Genomic DNA, 21,535 nt, shown 5'->3' on the forward strand with positions numbered 1-21,535 from the left:
GCAGTCTTCTGAACAGTGAAGGGGGCCAGCAATTTAATTGGAGTTCTCAAATTTGAATGCAATGTTGTTAATTTTCTACCGCTTCACTTTTACAGTTATGTGCCTTTGTAAGATGATTTTTATTACTGTTGTCTGATGACAAAAAGGTAAATATTGGCTTAATCCAAACTTATGTTCATTATGCTTATAAATTGAGTAAACATATATTTTGCAAAGAAATCACTCTTGTTATGAAACTTTTGAAAAAGTTGTAGAGGCGTAGATCTAGATGGAGCACTGGGAAAATGTAAATGTAAATTGATACTTGTATAGCGCACTACTCACCCGCAAGGGTCTCAAGGCGCTTGTACGAATACCGATGTGGAACCCATCCTGGCTTTCCCTGTGAGGCGTCCACTCCTGGGCACCCCCAAGGTGGAGGCCAGGCATCCTTAGCATTCTGGGGGCCATTGTGGAGATTAAGCAAGCTATTGCCCAGAGTTGCAGAGTGGGACTCCATGATTGGAATAGGCACAGAGGCGAGAATTATCAGGTCCGTGGAATTTTTGAGCCCATTCCCCTGCCGAGGCGGGGAATTGAACCCTGGTCCCGGGCCAGACCTCTGCCACTCTAACCATTGAGCCACACTTCTCCACTAAATATGTTTGACATTTATACAGTGTGGAGTTGGAGTTTTATACAGTGTGGAGTTGGCTTTACTGATGCTTGTTTGTGTGCTGGTGAACAAGTGGAGCTAAAAGTGCACAGGAAAGTCTATCAGGCCGCACACTGGCAGTAAAATAGTCCCTCATGCATTCCAAAGGATGGATACACCAAACAGCCAACAAAAAACTGTGACACTGAAAAAACTCATGTGCTGATCTAAGACGTGATCAACAAATATTTCAAGCCAAATGATGAAGGTTCCTGAGTAAAAGGAACCAATGGCTAAAAGGATGCTGATCTAAAGCAGTCACTTAAAATAAGATTAGATTACAACATGTTTGCCACGAATAGAGCAAGTTCTGTACACATCAAGCCTGGGTTGCAAAATTAAAATAACATTTCTGGATAACTGAGACTACACTAGAGCTGGTGTAATTTTGCAACAGCATCTGTATCGACACTTGCCAAAACAAAATTTGGTTTGGTATAGGTGATTTTGTATAGGCTTATTAAAGCACATGGTGAGGTTCCAGGTGACTGCACCTGTTTGAACTACCCGGTACATGGGTAACCATTCTCTGTTCCTTTTGTTCTTTTTGTTACAAGTCATTGTACTTGTAGCAGACGCTGTAGGCACATTATAGCCTTAATAGATTATTTTTCACTCTTTATGTTATCAACTTTAATACATTTTGATTAATATTTAATGGAACGTGAGTAAGGTGGGGAAGTTGTGCCCCCGTCCTGAAGAAGGAGCCTTGCCTCCGAAACATGTCGACGCACACCTGAGGTCCTGTCCATTAACACGACAGATCTGATCTCGCACTGCACTTTTTTTAATAGTACCTGCCGGAGTTAGGAATACAAATTTATTTTAGAGTATACTCACGAGCCAGGTACTTTTTATCCTTCACCACGTCCCACCACTCACTTATAAATACACCCAAAACTCATGCACCACATATAGTCAAGAACTAAAAGTGCTCCCACGTAGTCGTAGGTCGCAGCACGCCGCATCCCGCTAGAGGGGTGCGAAGACCCCGATGATGAAGCATGACACCAAGGGGCCTTTTGGTGTGTGAGGGGTATTTTACAAAATACTAAGTGCTCCAACACCATTTTGTTGAACACTTTACCCTGCCCCTGAGTTGGATTATCTTTGTTTATAAAGTATTCTGTGGAGCAAGAATCCTTCTCCATTTTGCTCTACCTCCCCCTCCGGTTTTTGTACGGGACATGTAGGAGGCCAGCCGTTGCCTAAAATTCTGTGTCATCACATATTTGTACGTGCTTTGAAAATAACCATTAAATACACAAAATTCACAGTACTGTCTCTTGATATTAGCATCCCTTGCAAAATGGTTCCTTCTTTAGCATTCGCAACCAGCCACCCCATCTGTATTTTCCCAAAACTGCAGCAGTAACACAGCATTTTTAGTACCATTCACAACAGAAGATTCTGGGATAAGGAAAAAAGATTCTGCAGCGAGGTGAAAAGGGAGTGAATGATTTCACAAAGGCTGCACTGCACACAGGCCATGGAGTTGGTGAGTCAGCAGGCACACTTAAACGGTCACCTTGCTTGACTGAAAATCAAAACCCAGTGATTTGTTTGCGAACAAATCAAATTCAGCTCTTTAATATCTGCCTCAATCACTCTCTGGTGGTACACAGTGGCTACCTGCAAACTAGTCCACAATGCACCAGGTATACAGTGGCTACCTGCAGAAACTAGTCCACAATGCACCAGGTAAACAGTGGCTACCTACAAAACTAGCCCACAATACATACTTGTCCTGAATAGAAAATCAAACTGAGCTTGACAACCTGCTGCTGGACATGGCCCTTTTTGCGGGCTATCCCCAAACTTTTTGTTTCTTCCTCTCATTCTTTCCTGACCTGTTTCTGTTGCCTGAACTCTGGGTACTTTACCACTGCTGATCAATGCAAAAGTGCATACGCTCTCTGGGTAAATTGATGGATTGGTGTTTCCATGATTGGCATATTTGGTTTACTGGTAAAGTGCACTGGGTGTGTCAGGGCCTGTAAATCACATGCTACTAATGGGTCTGCAGCACTGATTGTGCAACCAATATGAGTAGCCTGTAAATGTATCTCAGACCTGCCACTGCAGTGTCTGTGCTCAGTTGCGACCTGCCGTGTCGACGTGGCAAGTGCACCCTCTTGCCAGGCCCTAAACTTCCCTTTTCTTACATGTAAGTCAGCCCTATGGTAGGCCCACGGTACCCTCATGGGCAGAGAGTATGTGAAAGGTTGGACATGTACTGGTGTGCCTGACATGTCCTGATCGTGAATTACTGCCAATTTCGTTTTTCACTATTGAAAGGCTATCTTGCCCCATCGGATAGAATGGGAGATGCTTTGTAACATCTTACAAGTATAACTTCCTATTGAGACAAGATAGAGAAATAAAGTTTAGGCTTTCTGAACTCAGAATTTAATAACACATCTTTTGGTAAAGATGGTTTTAAAAATTGTGTGTTTGAAAATGCCACTTAAGTAGGCATTTTCTTGTTTAATCATTCTGTGTGCCTCTGCCTGTTTGTGTACTGAATATCTGGTTTTGGGGATGTGCATTAACTGTGGACTGCTAAAGGGAGGGTTGAGGTGGGTCTGGCCCTTTCTGGATAACTTAGAGCTGAGTTGAAAGGGGCATGGCCGAATTTTAGAGTAGTGGGACGAGATTTCCTTGCACCTTAATAGGGCCTGTCTCCCTTGCACAATCCTGTATTAACCCCCTGTGGCCATACTACACCAGTGAGGACAGAACTGACTTGGACTGGACTCTGAGACCCTTGCACAAAGAGAACAAAGACAAAATGGGGTATAAGTAGTAGACCTGAAACCCCAGAATTTAAGATTACTTCTGGAATCAAGAGGAACCTTTTCAATGGAGAAGAGCTGAAGAACTGTGAGGCGGAGTACTGCCCCTTTGCTATGTGCTGTGTGGGGTTGCTGCTCCTGCCAGGCCAAGAAAATGACAAAGGACTGGACTTTGCTGTGTATCCTGCTTGTGAAGTTTCTCCACGGGCTTGTGTGTGCTTGCCTTCTGTGAAGTAGTCTCAGCGTGAAAAAAGACTTCCTGCACATCTGATAGACTGTAACATCTGAAAGTCCTACCCTTGCCTGAGGTGGCTCCTTCCAGTTACAGGACCTCAGAGGTGGGTTTTGTGGCTAATCTCTACAAGAACCGGCAGAAGGCATCACAAAACAGTGCAAAGCCTCTCGGAACGGGCGCTTGACAAAGCAAAGCCTCGCCGAGTCCTGCCAAGCAGCTGAAAGCCTCTCAAAACAAATGCAGGATGATGCAAAGCCTCACTGAGTCCCGCCAATCAGCTGCCAGCCTCTTGAAACCGATGCCGGGCGACGTGAAGCCTCACTGAGGCTTCACGTCGCCCACCATCAGTTTCCCAGCATCAGTCGCCCGGCATCAGTTTGCGTCACCCGCCAGTGGACACAAAGCCTTGCAGCCACCAGTACTGATGCCAGATAACGTGAAGCCTCGCAAAGCAACGCATCACCTCTGGTTTGTCACGCAGCCTACCTGTGCACCAAGTTTTTCCACGCTTCACCTGCAGACCAATATTGTCTTGGATTTTGATGCCTCACTTACCCCTACAGTCCAGATTCAACGCATCACTTCTCCTGTGTGCAGCAGAATTGTCCCCTCGCCTCCCCAAGGACTCAGGGACTGATGCATTTTCCAACTCTTCCTTTCTCTGCAGCTGTTTGGCCTTGTGAAACTTTGATGCATCTACAGGTACTTTAGTGTAAAATCACACATCCATGGTTTTTAATGGCCCAAGTTGTTTGATACCATTTTAAAGTCATATTCTTATTACATGTATGTTGGATTTTTGTTGCTTTGGTCTTGATGAGTTTAGATAAAGATGGTTTATTTTTATTAAACTGGTGTGGTGTGGTGTTATCACTGTATTACTGTGTTTTGAGTACATATACTTTACACATTGCCTTTGGGCTAAGCCTGTCAGCTCTTGCCAAGATATCCAAGGGGTGAGCAGGGGTTATTTAAAGTGTGTATCCCCCTTAACCTGACTAAAAGGAAGAGTCCCAATTTGGACAAAGGTAAAAGTATAATCAAAAGCCAATAGGGGTCTCATTTGTTTGCTGATGCTTGTGCGCACAGTATAAGGATGCTTGCATGCGCAACATGCTCATGTGCTCACAGTCCAACACATCTCTGGAACATGTGTCCTAAGGTGCAATAGCCAGACACCATGCACACAGACCATGAAATATACCCCTATCAATCTGCACCGATTAACAGACAATTCAGAAAAGGGGGTGGTGATGAACAGAGTGTCTGAATTAAGCAGACCACTCTTACCCAGTCCAAAGATCAGGGCTTGATCCATCACCATTATTTATCTCACTGCATCATCCCAGCTCAGAACCTGGCTATATGCAAATCAGCCTGTCCCTGGCCGGGTGCATCATGGGAACAGGGCAGACTAAACTAGCAAGCTAATTCTTCACCAGAAAGGAGACAAGCTACCGGGGACCGGTTTCTGGCATTTCAGCCGTCTTTGGCCCGGCTTGCTTGAATCCTGATGGTGCAGTAAGAAAGGGACTCATGTCTGAGTATACCCTGCCACACCTATAGTGGCTAAAAACTATTCAGAAAAGGGGGTGGTGATGAACAGAGTGTCTGAATTAAGCAGACCACTCTTACCCAGTCCAAAGATCAGGGCTTGATCCATCACCGTTATTTATCTCACTGCACCATCCCAGCTCAGAACCTGACTATATACAAATCAGTCTGTCCCTGACCCAGTGCATCATGGGAACAGGGCAGACTAAACTACCAAGCCAATTCTTCACCAAAAAGGAGACAAGCTACCGGGGACCGGTTTCTGGCATTTCAGCCGTCTTCGGCCCGGCTTGCTTGAATCCTGATGGTGCAGTGAGAAAGGGACTCATGTCTGAGTATACCCTGCCACACCTATAGTGGCCAAAAAAGATTCAGAAAAGGGGGTGGTGATGAACAGAGTGTCTGAATTAAGAAGACCACTCTTAACCAGTCCAAAGATCAGGGCTTGATCCATCACTGTTATTTATCTCACTGCACCATCCCAGCTCAGAACCTGGCTATATGCAAATCAGTCTGTCCCTGGCCCAGTGCATCATGGGAACAGGGCAGACTAAACTACCAAGCCATTTCTTCCGATTAACAGACATGCATAACCCTGCGCAGCAGAAAGCATAGAGACAGGTGGAACAATGAAGCACGTGATAAGCACCAGGAAGCACCTGGTGAGGCTAATAAGTGGCCACCAGTCATGTGCAGCAGAGGAGGAAAAAGTAAGGTGTGCTCTGGGGCGCTGGAAGCTCTGGTGACGGAGGGGGTGCAGACCCCCCCTATATATCATTTATGGGGTTCAGATATAGAATTCACAATGAAAAAGATTTTGATCATTAGTCCTGAAACACTTACTGTATGTTAATGTGCAGCCTGTCTCATGCCATGCAACTTCATTTGACAAAGTGCTCCTACTTTTTTTTAACATACTATTCCTTTCTCTGAATGCTTATTTAGGGTAAGTTGTCATACTCTAGCTCGGGCACAGTTGAACGGAGAAGGCCGTGGCATTTAAGAGGTTTCTAACGTGTACTTAAATAAAGGCATGCATGTGCTTTACCCAGTAAAATACAAATATCTCAAAAAATATATCATCATCAGGTTGGAAAGTACAATGATTTTCATGGGACTATTTTTGCCTTGGGGTGAGCTCATGTATTGCACCCCTACTGGGAGCACTGAGCAACATGCCTCAAAGTAGCATTCAGTGATGCTTTTTGTAGGGGGCTGAGTCCTGTGCTTCAAAGGAGCACTGAGTGTTATTTGTCAGCCAAGCACAGGGTGTTATGCATGAGGTGTATACTGGAAATTCTGTATCAAGGAAGCACAGGGTGATATAAAATTCCTAGGCCTGTGGTAATGTGCAGCAAGAGACAGTGTGTAACAGAGTGTGATGTATGGCCACGATAACCATTTATGTACAATAGCAGGCAGGGGTGGTGAGTGGTAGGAGAATACAGTATAATGTCAGAGAGGTCCTACACTGTCCTGTACCAGATGTGAGCCATTCATCCGGCACAGGATGAGTGGCTCACTTGTCCTGGCGTCTATGGCCAGAAGTGAGGGCCCCAGTAGGAATACTGTTAAACAATGATTAACACCTCGGTTTTACAGGCATTAAAGCAATTAGTTCTCGTCCAATCTGCCATAGATACCACGCAATTTCATAAGTAAAGGGACGCCCATATATTCATTAGCAGACAGTGATAGAATAAGCAGAGTATCATCAGCATATGACACCAGCGACAAGCCAAACAATTGAAAAATGTCTGCCAACAGTTGTACATAAATATTAAAGAGAGTGGAACTCAGAGCAGAACCCTGAGGGACTCCGCATTCAAGCTTCTCTTTCCTAGAAGAAAACAGAGGCCATATTAATTCCCTTCAGGAAGGATGAAAACTAAGTGAGTGACTTTCCACCAACACCACAGTCGTTCAATCTCTTTAACAGAGCCTTGTGGGATACAGTATCAAATGTGGTGCTTAGATCCAACAGGATCAAAGCAGTTGACCCACCTTGGTCCACAATATTGCAATCCTCTGTGAAAACTTTGAGCAAGGCCCTCTCCGTGCTATGAGCTGGCGAAAGCCTGTTTGAGAGGGGTACAGTAGGCACTGTTCCTCCGAGTAGTTTACCAATTGCCTGTTGATGAATTTCTCTAATACTTTCGTCAAAATTGAAAACATAGATCTAGGTTGATGATTTTCAGATAGCTTATGATCGAATGAAGGTGTTTTCAATAAAGGAATAACCATCACATGTTTCCAACTAGGTATAACCACTGCCATTGAGATAGAAAGATTTAACAACCTAAGAAAATGGGAAAAAGAACACCTCCCACCTTCCCCAATATGCGGGGTCACTAAGCGAGCCTGATTTGATGCTTAAGACAAGAGTTTGGAAGCAGTCTATACTTATGAGCTCAGACGACTCAAAGTTATAACTATGATGATTACTCAAACTTCGATTGAAGGTCCTGCCCTGTGTTACGATTGATGTCCTTCGCGTTAAAGTTGCAACAAATATCCCTTACCTTTTCTGCTAATAGATTGCATTTGTCATTTGATGCATCTATTAAAGAAGATTTTTCCAAAACATTGAGCAGATAGTGAGCAATGTCAAAAATGCCCTTCACGGAGTTAATACTACCGTCAATTTTATTTGCATAGTAGTTTACACAAGCCTTTTTAATTGCCTTGAGATGATGTTTAATGGCTGCTGAGTAGACCTTTTTTGCTGTGGAATCATAATGTCTAGACCATGCATGCTCAAAGACTACGCCATGTTTTTTGCTCTTATAGTATTTTCAAACCAGGTGGTTTCTTTTTTAGTTTGACTACTTTTTCAGTGATGATAGTAATGAGTGAGGTAATAATCCATAAATTTATGTTTGATACTGAAGCTTCTAAATTAGCATCTGTCAACGGGGGTGGGGGGGGATCAAGCATTAACAAATTACAAAATTGAACTTCATTCAGCTTATTCCAATGTCTGCTGACTTGGGATCCCAATGTCTTCCAAGATGTCAGATTCTTACTCACCAGCATTATAGGGACTGCATAATGGTCCGTACAGGTAAGAGGAAAAGGGGTTGAAATACATAAAGAGTCTAAATTAGAAAACACTGGTTTCAAGATATGTCCAGCTGAATACGCAGCAAATTTCACTAACTGATTTCGCTGAATGGCTTCCAAATCATTGACCAGTTTAGAAATATGAGACCAGCGACTTGAATCAAAGTGTAAGTTTAGTTCTCCAAGCAGCATCGGATTGGGAAGGCGGGCAGTCGGGCATCGGACGATGGGTCGGTGCCTAGGGGTCACCTGTGGGCCGCTTTTTTGTTAGCTCAATTCTTATTGCCTCTTCCCAGCCCAGCCATTGTAACGTGGAGCAAGCATCCTAGGGGGTAGCTTGCAGCAATGTCACTCAGTCAGTATTCTCTGCACTTTAGCTTGGCCCCCGTGGGGCCGGGACAGAAGCTCACTTCCCTGCTGTAATGTTAAATTGAGGCGCCTTGCTGAGCGCAGGTTATGTGGCCGGCCGGTGGGCCATTATCACCTCAGCTCCCTGGAGCAGCAGCAGCTTTATACTTTACTTTACCCCTCCCCTGCTATGTCATCGCCCTGAGGCTATACTTGGGTGGGGAGGTTGACGGGTAAGTGAAGGGGCACCGCTGGGGTCCTGTTGTTGGCACCTCAGTGCCAAAGTCTTTCAGTTCTTGGTAGACAGACAGGTGTATGCTTGGATAGGCCTCGCTGTGAGGCATCTTTCAGTGAGAAAAATTAAGAGGATGTAATGTAAGGGTCAGCGCTGCTGAATTTGGAAATGGGTTCCAGTCCGAACCATGCTGTGATTCTTAATTGCTTATGGCCTAAAACAAACATTCATTTGATCTTTTTTAATATGACTGGTGCTCATATAATCACTGCCCTCTGGCTAATTTTACTCTAACACTACAATAAAAAAAAATCTTCTGTTTGCCCAGTTTTAAGAGTCTGCATCAGGAGTTGTGGCGTTTCGGCAATTTTATTTCAACTCACTCTACCAGCCAAAAGGTAGTGCTTCTAGCTTTCACCAATGTGTATGGCTCTGAGCTTTAAAATATCTAATCTATCAAACATTCCCTAAAAATTAGGCCAATGAGACTAGCCAAACGCTGTTTTATAAAAGGGTGAAATCCGCGAATGTGGGCCACTTCTTTAAGGGGTGCCCGGGCCGAAATGTAATTCCAATCCGACCCAGTCTCCACGTACATAAAAATGTGTTACTCTCATTGCACATCGGGAAATCACCTCTACAAAAATGTCTAGAAAGTTTGTCTGAGGACCAGGGTGCCGACACACAAGACCGCCAAAGCAAGTAAAGTTATTAGAGAAGCCAACAGAGTAAAGGGAAGTTTCACAGTCAGGGATAGTAATCTGTTCTAGCGTCAATCAATCAATCAAAGACATTTATAGAGCGCACTACCTACCCGTAGGGTCTCGAGGCGCTTTGGGGGGGGGGGGGTGCCGCTACTGCTCGAACAGCCAGGTCTTGAGCTTCTTCCTGAAGGAGAGGTGGTCTTGGGTCAGGCGCAGGTCGGCAGGGAGGGAGTTCCAGGTCTTGGCGGCCAGGTAGGAGAAGGACCTTCCTCCTGTAGTGGCTCTGCGGATGCGTGGGACGGCGGCGAGGGCGTGGCTGGCGGATCGGAGGTGGCGTTTGGGAGCGTAGAGGTTGATTCGGTTGTTGAGGTAGCTCGGGCCTTGGTCGTGGAGAGCTTTGTGTGCGTGGGTAAGAAGGCGGAAGGTGATTCTCTTGTTGACCGGGAGCCAGTGCAGGTCTCTTAGGTGTCCGGAGATGTGGCTGTGTCGTGGGATGTCGAGGATGAGTCTGGCTGAGGCGTTCTGGATGCGCTGGAGTCTCTTCTGGATCTTGGCGGTGGTTCCGGCGTGGAGTGCGTTGCCGTAGTCCAGTCGGCTGGTGACGAGGGCCTGGGTGACGGTCTTCCTGGTCTCTGTGGGGATCCACCAGAAGATCTTCCGAAGCATGCGCAGGATGTTGAAGCACGACGAGGAGACGGCGTTGACTTGCCTGGTCATGGAGAGGGAGGAGTCCAAGATGAAACCCAGGTTACGTGCGTGGTCCGTCGGTTTGGGTGCGGTGCCCAGGGCGGGGGGCCACCAGGAGTCGTCCCAGGCGGAGGGCGAGGAGCCCAGGATGAGGACCTCCGTCTTATCTGTGTTCAGCTTCAGGCGGCTCGTCGTCATCCACTCGGCTACCTCTCATCCCTTCGTGCAGGTTGGCTCTGGCGGCGGCGGGGTCGTTGGTCAGGGAGAGGATCAGCTGGGTGTCGTCGGCGTAGGAGATTATGTTGAGGTTGTGTTGGCGTGCGATGGCCGCGAGGGGGCTCATGTAGACGTTGAAGAGAGTCGGGCTCAGTGAGGATCCTTGAGGGACGCCGCAGATGACTTTGGTGGCCTCTGACTTGTACGGTGGTAGGCGGACTCTTTGTGTTCTTCCGTCGAGAAAGGAGACGATCCATTCCAGCGCCTTCTCCTGGATTCCGACGTTGCTGAGGCGCTGCACTAGGGTGCGGTGGCAGACCGTGTCGAAAGCCGCGGAGAGGTCTAGGAGGATGAGGGCCGCTGTTTCCCCGTTGTCCATCAGGGCTCGGATGTCGTCGGTGGCGGCGATGAGGGCGGTCTCGGTGCTGTGGTTGGCACGGAATCCGGACTGCGATGGGTCGAGGGATCCATTCGTCTCGAGGAAGGTGGCCAGATGTTTGTTGACGGTCTTCTCGATGACTTTGGCTGGAAACGGGAGTAGCGAGATGGGTCGGTAATTCTTGAGTTCGGTGGGGTCTGCTGTAGGTTTCTTCAGTAGAGCGCTGAGTTCGGCGTGCTTCCAGCTCTCGGGGAAGGTGGCGGTGTCGAATGAGGTGTTGATGATGTCCCGCAGGTGGGGTGCGATGACAGCGTCGGCTTTGTTGAAGACGTGGTGAGGGCAGGGGTCGGTTGGAGATCCGGAGTGGACGGAGTTCATCGTGTCGACGGTGTCTTCGGTGTTGACCGGGGTCCAGGCGCGGAGGGTGGTGGTGTGTGGAGGTCCTACGGTCGTGGCGTGCGTCGGTTGAGTGCTGAAGCTGTCGTGTATGTCCGCGATCTTGTTGTGGAAGTAGGAAGCGAGGGAGTTGCAGAGGTCTTGCGAAGGGGTGATGTCGTTGTTTCCGGCGTTGGGGTTGGAGAGCTCTTTCACGATGTTGAAGAGTTCCTTGCAGTTGTGTGCGTTGTTGTCCAGTCGGTTTTTGAAAGCCGTTTTCTTGGCGATGCGGATCAGTTGGTGGTGTTTCCGGGTGGCGAGCTTGAGGGTGGTCCTGTTGTCCGGCGTGGGTTCCCTTCTCCAGGCTTTCTCGAGGGCTCGGCAGTTCTTCTTGGAGCTCTTGAGTTCGTTGGTGAACCATGGGGCTCTCTTACTGCCGGGTCTGCTGGGCGGGGTCCTCAGTGGGGCGAGTTCGTCCGCGCAGTTGCTGATCCACTTCGTGAGGTTGTCGGCGGCCTGGCTGGGGTTCGCTGAGCTGGCCAGAGGGTGCTGGCTCAGGGAGGCGGCGAGCTGGTCGGCTGTGATCTTGTTCCAGCTTCTTCGGGCAACCTGTTGCTGGTGGTGGTGGGTCGTCGTTCTTCTGAAGGTGAAGTGGATGCATCTGTGATCTGTCCAGTGGAGTTCTGTGGCGTGGCTGAAGGCGATGTCTTTGCTGGATGAGAAGATGGCGTCGAGTGTGTGTCCGGCGAGGTGGGTGGGGGTGGACACCAGCTGCTTGAGTCCAAGGTTGGCGAGGTTGTCGAGCAGGGTGCTGGTGTTGCAGTCGTTGTTGTTCTCCAGGTGGAAGTTGAAGTCCCCCAGGAGGATGTAGTCAGCGGAGGGGAGGGCGTGCGGGCTGACGAAGTCGGCGATGTCCTCGCTGAATTGAGTGCGTGGTCCCGGAGGTCGGTAGATCAGGGTGCCTCTGAGGGTGGTCTTCGGGTCGGTGTGGATCTGGAAGTGCGGGTGTTCGGCGGAGGGTGGGGTGTTGTCGGTGCTGGTCGTGATGCGGATGGTGTTCTTGTGGATGATGGCGATGCCTCCTCCCACCTGGTTGGCGTTGCGGTCCTTCCGGGTGATCTTGTATCCTTCTGGGATGGCGATGGCGATGTCGGGCGCTGAGGAGGCGTTCATCCAGGTCTCCGTGATGAAGGCAACGTCGGGGGCTGTGGTGTCGAGGAGGTTCCAGAGTTCGATGGCGTGTCTGTGGACGGAGCGGGTGTTGAGCAGGGTGTACTTGAGGTGGTTGCTGCTGGTGTTCGGTTTGGCAGGTGCTGGTGTCGGGCAGGTCCGGATGCAGGTGAACTTACAGGTGTTGCAGCTGAAGGGTCCGTGGATGCGTCGTGGGGTGGCTCTGCAGCATCCGGGGACTCGGCCGGTGTTGAGTGCGGTGAGGGTGGCGGCGGTGTACGTCAGGCGGGTCGGTCGGGGTCCTCGAGGGCCAGGGGTCCTGGCACTGGGCGCGGTCCAGGCGCGGACGGGCGTAGACGGGCTTACCTTTGGCGCGCCTTCGGCGCACAATCGGCGCGCCCGCTGCGCGTTCGCACGGTCGCCATATAAGGCGAAGTGCGCGGGTGGGCGGAGCAGCTGGGAGGCGGGAGCGGGGAGGGAACAGAAGGAAAAAAGGAGCGGGTCAGTGGTGGTGGCGGGAAGCGGGGAGCGGGGAGGGAAGACGGAGAGCGGCGAGGTAGGCGGGCAAACAGGAAGGAAAACGCTAACACGGGCACAAAATAACAAAAAGAAACAGGCACAAATGGCGATCAAAACAATACCAAAAACGAGCAACAGCAAACAGGAAGGAAAACGCTAACACGGGCACAAAATAACAAAAAGAAACAGGCACAAATGGCGATCAAAACAATACCAAAAACGAACAACAGCAGAGTCAACCGGCAGCGAGGCAGGCAGCGAGGCAGAGGGCAAGGCAATGGGGCACACGCAGCAGCTGGTGGCCGTGCGGCGCGGGGGTGTCCCACAAGTGGGTCACACTCACCTGCGTCGCACGGTCGCCATATAAGGCCAAGTGCGTGGGTGGGCGGAGCAGCTGGGAGGCGGGAGCGGGGAGGGAAATTATGGCTATACCATCACCACTTAAATTCATTCTGTCTAATCTCGTGGTGCCGTAGCCTTCTGGGAGAACAAGAGCTGTGCCAGGATTGGCCAAGGAATTAAGCCAAATTGCTTTTAGAAATCAGGCATCAGAACTATAGTCCATGTTGAGATCAAATATATCGGCTCTATGATTAACGAAACACCAGCTATTCAGGCTAAACATAAAGAAAAACCAAAGGAAATGATGGACGGAGCGTTGACAATACAAGCACTCACCCCAGTCAACTGAGCTGGGTTTAATCCATCACCGTTCTTTAGCCCACTCTGCCACCCCAGTTCAGACATGGCCATATGCAAATTAGTCTGACCCTGTGCCTCCGATAAACCACTCTTTCATTTCAGAATATTGAATTTCACCTGGACCAGCTCTTCAGCACCTTGCGGTGCCTTTTATTCTGAGATTAAAACATATTGGCCCATGAATGCTTTCAGAACCCGTGGGGTGGGGCGAGATCGATAACGAGCAAGCGTATGGTTCACACAGGGGCGGATTGGCAAGGCGGGCATTCGGGAATGGGCCGAAGGGCCGGTGCCTCAGTGCCCTCTGTGGGCCGTTTTTTTTCTCCCCTGTCCCAGTCCACAGAGTGGACTAGGAAAGGGGAGAAAAAAAACCGGCCCACAGAGTGCAGGGAGACAGAGACACAGAAAATGAAAGCAGCCTCGCTGTGCGGCCAGACAGCGATTGTCAGCTGTGGGCTCTCCTTCACCCCTGCCCTGCCAAGCAATCAGGCTGAGGCTCGGCTGGGGAGGGGTGATTGTTTGCAATAATCGGCCTCCCTGGGGGCCAGGTGTTTCTCAGGCCTTTGAGCCATTTTCACCTCGGCCCCCTGGCGCCCATGCAGCCCAGAAACGGTGTCAGTCTTAGCACCTCGCCCACAGCCCTTCACATTCAGGGCATAGTGGGCGAGGAAGAATGGGTCTTGCTGTGGGGCCCCAGTGATGTTTGGAATTTTTTTGTTTTATTTATTTATTTATGCGATTTTATATAGCGCGGACTTTACCGAAGGTGTCAGAGCGCTTCACACTAGGAACAGCAATAATACATGAGGAGAAAATTATACGTGAACAAATTACAAAAGCAAACGTTAAGTTACATGAATCAAAAGTGACAATAGTGAACAACCAAAATACAAGAGGAGCAAACGATACATTACAGGAGGAAAAATTTACATGTGTGCAGGTTACAGAAGCGTACAAAATACAAGTAGAGGTATAATACTGCAATTAATGGCAGACACTCCAGCACAAGAACAAACGTTACGTAGGCAATGGTGGCACTTGTGCAAGTATCTAAAGCAAACAAAAGTGAGAGGAGCAAACAGTGTGTTACAAGAGAAAAGTGACTTGTGCAAGTTACAAAAGGGTACCATACACAGGTACAAGGGTAATACTACAGTAAATGGTAAACACTCAAACTGCCAGAACACACTGGGAAGGCACTTCCCATGCACCAGCTTCACCTCAGCCTCCCCCCTGGCTACCTGGCTACCTTGGATGACCCAGAAAGCTGTGTTTTGTGCTCCCCTGCCAGGACATTTTCCCAAGGCCTGGAGGGTTGATTAATTTACTAATTGCAGGGGCCTTACCTCTGTTCATGTGCTCCTGAGCTGAAGGTCTGGGGAGGGCTGAGTAGGTTAGTAATAGCAGGGGCTTTGCTGCTTTTCAGGTGCTCCTGTGCTGGAGGGCTGGAATAATTTTGTGACAAAAAGGGGCCTTGCTATTTTTTTTAGTTGCTCAGCATGTAGGCCATAGTCACCTTGGCCCTGTGTCGTGTGCAAGAACAGTATCCTCCCACTTTCATTCCTTGTCTGTGCAAATGGTGTTTCATGAAAGGGCACGCCCCTTGAATGTGGGCCACGCCCCTTAAATATGGGCCACTCCTCTTGAATGTGGGCCACTTTTTTCGTCAGTGCCCGGGCCGAATTGTGATCCCAATCCGACCCTGGGTTCACATCATGTTATTACCGAATGCCAATGCTGCCATTTTGATTAGCTTTTAACGGATGTCAGTCAGCATAAGAGACAGGCTCGCATTAATGTGCGGGGAATACCTAAAAGCCAAACCATGCATCTCCAGAGCTGTAGTATTGAGCATTGCCTGGCTGCAACAAGTGCTCTTTGGAGCCATGCGAATTATTTGTGCTAATGCACAAGTTGGCCTCGTGCCTGCTACTTCCCCGTCCACTGGCAACGGAGTATAAAGTGCACAGAAAATCACCCCTCTCCATCAAGAATCGAACGCCCTCCGCCAGGCAATTATTAACTCTTCCCCTCTGTGAGAAACTTAATATATTATGGCCGCGCGTGCTCCGTGACATAATGTACTAGTCGCGCGTGCTGTTATAGCCCTGTCGCTGATTTTAAGACGGCTGCTATTAACCTGGTGGAAAACACGTGCGCGGCCTGGTCCAAACTGAGGGAGGGGGGGGATCCGGACACAGAACACTGCTGCTTGTGATCAGAGGAGCGCGAGGCTGCCCATTGACAAAGTCAGCAGGGGAGGTGTACTGGACTGTAATACAATTAGTAAAGTAGGCCGAATGTCCCCGCACCGTGTGAATCGGTCGATGCACACACGGGGAAGGACTGTTAGGAAAAGAATGGACACATGTTCTGTTTTATACAGCTTTGTAGTGACGCAGTTGGGAGACAGGAAGCCAACCTTAATTGCTGTCTGAGAAGGAATGCTTCTCGGCGTGGGACTCGTAAAAGATGTTTACTTTGGCGTTGCGCAGGTAGTATGGAAGTGAGCCTAAAACCAAGCTCACGGTGCAATAAGGGGTTGGCAGCCATAGTAAGCCTAAACCGTAGAATTTGTATTAGAGGTTTTATACAGGAATATTGTGTTTACAACTGAACTCTAGGTGGAGCAGAGAATAAGAAATGCAATTAATGGGTAGTTCAAGGGTAATCTACGACTGGGGTTAGAGGAGAGGATTCTGGGATATTGTTTTGAAATGTTGCTCCTGAGGTGTGGGTGTAGTTTAAGGACCCCTGAAACAGGTCACTTTTCTGGTCTTTCCAGAAACGGAGGCAGTTTTGTTCCTCCCTGAGCATGGGTTATTTTTTAGGGTTCGTAGTGAGTTTGCTGTGCAATAGGCTGACATCAAACACAGGGGCGGCGGGATGCTTCAGCGCCCCTAACTAGAAGGCCCTTGAAGCCTATGGTTGTTGTATGACATGCTGCAGTATGCATGACCACTCCAGCACACCTGCCCTGAAATGGTCGCACCCACAGAGCTGCAGACAGTATCCTTGGGCATAGCACAGCTGCCCAAAAGCACAATCATAACCTGCGGAAGGCCTGCGGGGCTGTGAAGTGCAGATCTGCTCCTTGCAGAGAAGAAATAATCCCAGCATCCCAATCCTCCAGGCTCAGGATTAAGAACCATTCACGTCTCCACATGAGTAAGAACAACTAACCTGCTTTAAGGACAGTAATCCCTAAAGAATTAGCTCTAAAGTGCCCGGAGCGAAGGCCCCTTTTCCTGTGTTGTCATACGCAGAAGCCAGCTCTGTGTGTTTCTCTACAGAGTCTACACAAGGACGCCCTGTATCCTGCACCTGGGACATTTTTCCAGGGACCCTTGTGGACCTGAACACAAAATGTGCAACACGTGTTATATTTATCCTACAAGCACAACTGTGCCCTTACTTTCAATTTACATTGCTACTCCTTACGTAAAAACATAGTGTGTAGAGTGATCTATTTGATTGTTTATGCTTATTTTGTTTCTTTAGTGTCCGTGTCCACTGCAAAACGAAATGGTGTCTAGGCATGTTTTGACCAGTAAATGTATTGGACATGTTTACGGTGACACGCGTGATAGAGTACAGAATTATTGCATGTGCTGAATTTTTGTATTGTTTTTTCATTGAATAACATAGCATTTATATAGCGCTTCATGCACCTGAGGGGCCACCAAAGCACTTTTGTGGGCTTGTAGCCCTCTACTCCCTACATTTTGGAACTTTTATTGTAATCTCAGTAAGGCAGTGTATTGGACAGCTTTATTTATACAGTTTGTCTCTGTTCCTGGTGGTAAGTAGCTCTTTGACATCATCATGTGCAGATTACTTTACTATTCACTGTTTACATAAGGCATTCATATACTCATATCCACTATTTCCTAATGACGGGAAGTGGTGGCAGGTCCCATATATATTCTGTATGAGAGATGTAGATTGAGCAGTTAGGAATAAGTTGTGCCTTTAATGTTCAGGAATTTATGGGAGGCACATAAGCAGTCTTGTACTGGCCTATCTGACAATAAGCCAGAGCTGGAAGAGATAGAACAAAAGGCGAAAAGTGTGGTTTTTGTCCAATTCTTGATGGTTCTGTAGCCAAGGAAGGTTAGTGCGTTACTTCTGTAATGTATGTGCAAGGCAACTTTTTGATAAGTCTTAAAATGCACCGTTTACCTTTAGTTTGCTCAACAGTTCCGTTATCAGATGGCCCCATCACAGTAATACCCCTACCCAGTTTCATATGTATGTTGCTGCTGGTGAAATGTGCCTTATGATGCAATACTTGATACAAATTTCCCACAGTGCATCTCTTTCCTGGTTTCTAAATCTCGATCCACCGACTTCCACTTGTCACTGTTCTGGTATGAAGGGTACAGTTTTGTGAGGAGCTTAGTTTAGTAGAAAGTGCATGTGACTGCTGCCTCAAACTAAGTGTTATGACAGGGATCTGTGTTCTCCTTTTTGTGTCGATAGAGATGTATTATATGCAGGTAGGAATTGGGTGCCTTCAAAAGAGATAGAATTATGAACATTATACAGTGACATTTTATGGCAAGATTGGCGGCTAGCAATATGAATTAGCCTCTTTAATGCCCAACGCCAGTAGCCACACTTCTGAAAAACAGAAAACTCAAACACAGGAAAAAAGTCCATTAACACATCGAGCAGAGATGCACACTTACGAATGATGCTCCATTGTTATAGTCATGAAAGATATGATATCTGTTGCTTGAGTAAATTATGGTCTGGATTTATGGGTTCAAACGACACTAGACTCAAATCGCCTGAGCCTGAACACTCCATAGTGGTTCCAGATGTTGATGCAGGGCTCCACCGCGCACCACTAATACTCAAGCAAATGAAAGGGAAGTTCAAACTTGATATACACAAAGTTCTTGGCCTTTGTCCAAAGAACATGGGGCAAATTCCTTAGTCTCTTCCCACAGACACTGTCAACATAGAAGCCAATTAGTGCCAAAAAGCAAAAAAAAAAAAAAAAAGAGAGCAGAGGACAGATAATCTGCTCCGACTGGCAAATGAAGGCCTGATTCGCTCTTCGCTAAGAGTAGGGAGACCTGGATCCCCAGAGCCGGCAATCACAGGCGACTTGTAAAGAAAAGTTTCCTCCTTCAGTTTTATGAACATGGAACAATATACTGAGCCTTTCAAGTTCGTGCCAAGTGTCCTAGGGGTGTGTTGACAAAACATGGAACCCTGGAACCATAGGTGCCATGTGACCTCTCCTTCTAAATTAAGCGCAGTTACCTGGGCAGATAATGGCCACTTCAAATACTTTATGAGTGGAATGTTATAAACAATATGGTTTAAATGTTGTTATAATGAAGGCAAATACTGAAACTTCTGACTATTGGAGATAATACCCACTCACTAGCGGTGTACTTAATACAAGGGTTATTCTTACCTGTTTGTGTACATTTTATATTTCTGCGAATGGGGGTTATAAGAGTGGCCATGGATGATGACCAGAGACAAGGACAGCTAATCCCTGCTCTACTGTCATTATGACGTTATGAGGGAAATCAACAAGGGATTGCACCATCACAAGCCACTGGAAGTTGTTCACAGCCAACTATTCACATGCAGGGGTCACCAGACTGTATTCTGGTAAGTAAGACAAGAGTCGCCTCCTAGAAGACCTTCAGAAGTGGAACAATATACCCAACCTACTTTGTTGGGTTGTCAAACATATTATTTTACCTAGTCTAATTAGCAGGAGGCTCTTGTCCAGTGAAACACACAGGAGATTGGCGTGTGACCGAGATCTTACTCCACATTAATAAATACGTTCTACGACACTGACGTCCATGAAACCTGCGGTGGTGCTTCCAGATCATGGAAACGAGTGCTTCCAATTTCACCTTGGAACGGGACATGCTTGAAGTCCACATCCCAAGTTTACTTTTCTTTCCGACTGCTACTGATGACCCTGAATGTATGGAAGCCCTAAGCCAGCCCAAGGAGTCCAAGGGCGAGGATACCATGATGAGAGACCCTTCCTAGTGATTAAATAAGACTGGAGGGTGGGTGACTCTCCAACCCAATACTAAAAATGCAGGTGAACTGAGTGGTGACCCTGTCTGGAGAGCACATCGCCCTACCTGCACCATCCTGCATTTTTACTGCTTGCTGAACCCTGCTTCGATGGCCCAGGTGCCTGCGTGATTATTGGCCTGAAGGACTATGGTCCCTGGGGCTCAGACTGTGGTTTACTACACTTCATTATTAAGGCAGTCTTCTCTAGCTCCTGCTGTCGCCATCTTGGGGATTCTAGAACCCCTGGATCATGATATATTCACAGTTTAAAGGACAAGAGTATTCTGGCTAATGATGAACTCCTGAAATTTAAGAACAGGGGGGGGAAACTGACAAAGATGTCGCATTAATATGCTCTAGAGAAAGCTGGTGTTTAAACTCGAAACCATCAACTAGCCATTCCAAACGCAACCCACTGCCCCTGCACGAGGACATCCCGTCATCGGGAAGTGAGGTCAGTGGTGATGTCACTCGCAGTGAACCCCGTTCTGAACAAGCTGATGTTCTCACAACAGTGTGAGAGAATCCTCATTGGTTACGGATGTGTGGGGGCGGGGTGTCTGGCCTCGTTTATCATGTTCATAGACACATGGGAGAAGAGACATGGCAACCCCGCCAGGGCGAGCCACGTTCCATCCCACCTGCCCACTCCCTACTCCTATGAGGAGCGCGGCCGGGTGCAAGCAGTTGCCTTCTGTTGCATCATCCCCAGGCGCGGGCTCTGGGAATGCCTTTTAAGCAGGACAGCGCTGCCATTTTATGCCTCCAGGCTCAATCACACAAAAGACATCCATGGACAGCGTGGTGCGGGGACAACATGCAGCTGACTAATCACTCCTGTACTCTCAGAAAATATGTTAAAGTGCTCAGTGCCTGTGAGGAATACTGAGCGCCCCTCTTCAAACAGGCGGTGCATACACACAGGTACATTTATAATCGTCTTCTGTTTACAGACGGAGGGTGTTTTGTGCAAGCCCCCCACCTGCAGTGTACTGTGGGGGCTGATCACAGTTCGTTGTTCGCAGTTTTTAAGGTGGCAATACCTTCTAGGAGCTTCACGTTGTGCTAAGGTGTGGGCGGTCTCCACAGAGTCCCACTCCACCCCTATGACCGGGGCAGTGACCTGGGAAAGGCTCTGTTACAGATGTGCCCTGGCAGCTGTGACAACCTATTCGTACGTCACAAAATTAGAAATGCACATATGGGGCCCACCTAAGGGGGGCTTCAATTTAAGGAGTCCATAAAGAACTCATTCTGTGTTACTGCCTCAGAAGCCCCTTGCGCAACCATACATGCCTACCCTCAAGTAACAAAGCATAACATATGATTGCACATCATAACATAGGTAGGCAGAACATACAATAATTTACTATATCGACACAGTGTAGCATAGAGCAGCAGAACAAACTAAGCAATGCCTAACACCACACACTGTGCATGAACCCACTGTACCATAATCGAATCAATGAAAATAATTCCCCTCTGTACACAATATCATATCGTGTCATCATACCATATCTAATCCTGAACCTACCTACGCAAAGTTCTTCTGTTTTAACAGAGAATGGATACAACAAAACGTTAGGGATGGGCCAGCTCCCATCAGAGGCACACGTCATCACGTGATCTGACAAGAACCATAAACACCTGCTGGGCGCAGGTCTTGGCCAGCCCACAGCGCTACAAGCTCACACGTATGTCTGCCATGTGCCAGACAAATATGGCTTACCGCTACATACCAAAACATGCAATACAGCATCCCACAGTAGATGAATTCAACAGAACGGAGCCACGCC

The 21,535-nt window shown here is 47.9% G+C and overlaps 1 protein-coding gene across 9 annotated transcripts in view; it reads right to left on the minus strand.

Moving 5' to 3' along the window:
• Nucleotides 1–21,535, minus strand: part of LOC147702773 (protocadherin alpha-C2-like) — an 868,304-nt gene that overhangs the window by 290,206 nt on the left and 556,563 nt on the right. The window lies entirely within an intron of this gene.

The sequence above is a fragment of the Lissotriton vulgaris genome, chromosome 7 (genome assembly GCF_964263255.1).
Source record: "Lissotriton vulgaris chromosome 7, aLisVul1.2, whole genome shotgun sequence".
Lineage (NCBI taxonomy): Eukaryota > Metazoa > Chordata > Amphibia > Caudata > Salamandridae > Lissotriton > Lissotriton vulgaris.